The sequence below is a fragment of the Microcebus murinus genome, chromosome 14 (assembly GCF_040939455.1).
Source record: "Microcebus murinus isolate Inina chromosome 14, M.murinus_Inina_mat1.0, whole genome shotgun sequence".
Taxonomy (NCBI): Eukaryota; Metazoa; Chordata; class Mammalia; order Primates; family Cheirogaleidae; genus Microcebus; species Microcebus murinus.
The window spans coordinates 82,029,181-82,031,540 of record NC_134117.1 but is presented as its reverse complement, the minus strand read 5'-3'; the positions used below and the strand labels follow the sequence as shown (position 1 = coordinate 82,031,540).

Genomic DNA, 2,360 nt, shown 5'->3' with positions numbered 1-2,360 from the left:
GCCTTCTTCTGGAACTCCCTCCCCTCTCAGACTCTCAAGGTTTTCTCCAGCGTGTCGGTTCCCACAGAGCAGACCTTTGGTCTGAGACCTGACAGTCCAGATGCCACGCATGCTGCCGCGTGGCGGCGGTGTCGCGATTTGGGACAAGAGGAGGCCCCACGGTGCGGGCTGGGGCGCCAGGCAGCTCGGCGGGCGCTGAGGGTTGGGGTCACCCCCACCCCGGGCCGCCGCCGCGCTCCCAGAAAGGGGACAGAACAAGAGGCAAAAAAAAAAAAAAAAAAAAAGAAGCAGCCTGTGGCCCCCGGTATTCCCAGGCGGTCTCCCATCCAAGTACTGACCGGGCCCGACCCTGCTTAGCTTCCGAGACCAGACGAGATCGGGGGGCGTTCAGGGTGGTGTGGCCCTAGACGGCGGCGGAGGGCGCCCCTGCCCCGCTCAAGAAGCCGAGCCTCTCTGCGCTTTCCCCCCGCCGCCGCCGCCGCCGCCGCCGCCGCCGCCGCCGCCGCCGCCTCCCGCCCCAGGCCCCGCGCCGGGCCGGGCCTGTTGAGCTCGCCGGCCGGGTCCCGTGGGCTCCCAGGGACGGGGGTGATGGGCGGGGCGGGGCGGGGGGCTGTCTCTCTATACACACACACACACACTCACACTCACTCACACTCAAACAAGATGCGCCTCCACGGCTGGACTCGCCAAGGTGGAGCCCTCCCAGCCCCCCTCGTCTCCTCGCCCGGCCTCCTTCACCTACCCGCTGCCCACCCCCAGCGCGTCGCCGCCGCTGACGCTGACTGCGCACGCGCGCGCCCTTTGACCCCAGCCAGGGGCCGCCCTCCCCCACAACCCCTTTCAGCTGTGCCCCCCCTCGCCCTGTTGGTGGGCTGCCGCCTATTCCCCCGGGCCAGGGCTGGGGCACAGCGCAAGGGGGAGGGGAGCCAGTGTATGGGGCGTCTCTCTCTGGGGATGTGTCCCATGGGTGGGGTGGGGTGGCGTGGTTTGTGGGGCGCTGAAGAAATCAGTCCCCTCCATCTCCTACCTCTGGAAAACGCCCAAGCCCGTGGAGAACCGCCGGCACCGCTTCGTGGGGGCCGGGACCCTCCTCTGTGTCCTCCTGTGGCCCGGTCCAAGGGGCCTGGGCCTGGCCGGGGCTGCATTGGACCCCGACCACCCTGGCGTGTGGACTCGCTAAAAATCGGCCATTAGATATTGGATTCCAGCTTCATTGAGGTCATTTCACTAATGAGTGCACCGGAAAGAGTTTCCTAATCCATCTGTGAGGGTGGCAACTGAAAGAGAATTTGAAAGCTGACAGAATAGGCGAGGGAAGGCATAGGAGATTTCCACACCCAGCAAGGAAGCCTTTCCCGAAATGGAAGAAAGAAACGAGCAAACAGAGACACCGGTAGCCCGCCCGGAAAAGAGTCTGCCCCCGAGAGAAAGCACCCTGACCAGGTTCACCCGTGGGTGGGTGGCGAGCTAGCGGCGTTCAGAAGAGCGAGGCCCGCAGTCTGTGCGGAAGACACCTGCACTCGGGTGTGTGTGGCGGCCCGATTCACAAGCAGCTCTAGATGTTAAACCAAGGAGAAGCCAGGGAGTTCCCAAGGCCCCAGGTGTCCTCAGCCCACGACTGGCTGCTGTGGGAATGCGAAGCCCGGCTCCTTGTCTCAGAGCGGGGTTCCCAGGAGGATCAGGCTGAAGCTGGGACTTGGCCTCAAAGTGTCCCCTCGCATGGCCACCCCCTTCCCCTTCCTGCTCCTCTACTCCTGGTGCCCCTCCATCCAGGGGCCAGACCTTAAAGAGTCACCGCAAGAGAATCCTGGTCCCAAAGGAGCCTTCTGGGGGACCGGTGCTGAGAGAGGTTGTGGGCATGGCCCGCTGGGGCTCTGCCCGACCCAGGGCTGAGAGATGCCACCTCCCAGCTCTGGGTCCCTGCAGGAAGTGTTGGCAAGCACAGGGCCAGTCCCCCAAAGGCCCAGGTGCAGGGAGCCCAGGCCAAGCAGCCTGTGGAAGAAGCCACTTGCCGTGCCACCCCGGGAACAGGACTGCAGGCCCCGGCCCTTCCCACCTCCTCCTCCTCCTCCTCCTCCCCCCCCCGCGCCCCCCCCCCCGGACATGGCACAGGGCTCAGAGACACCTCAGACTCTTGCTACCCAAGGTGCGAAGGGCATCAGTTGCTCCTCCAACCCCCCCCCGCCCAGCAGACCACGTTGTCCAGCCAGCCCCCGGGCCTCCCTGGGGTGCCCAGCACAAAAGTGCAGACACCCACCGGACCCTCAGTCTCAGCTTTCAGATGTTTTTGCCACTCTAAGGACCCGCAGGCCCGCTGGGCCTTCGGGCAGGACAGAGAGCCCCGGGATCCGACGTGTAGA

At 65.6% G+C, this 2,360-nt stretch overlaps 1 pseudogene; it reads right to left on the bottom strand.

Annotated features, from left to right (window-relative positions):
• Nucleotides 1-289: 289 nt before the first annotated feature.
• On the bottom strand, nucleotides 290-409 carry LOC142876266 (uncharacterized; annotated as a pseudogene).
• Nucleotides 410-2,360: the final 1,951 nt, after the last annotated feature.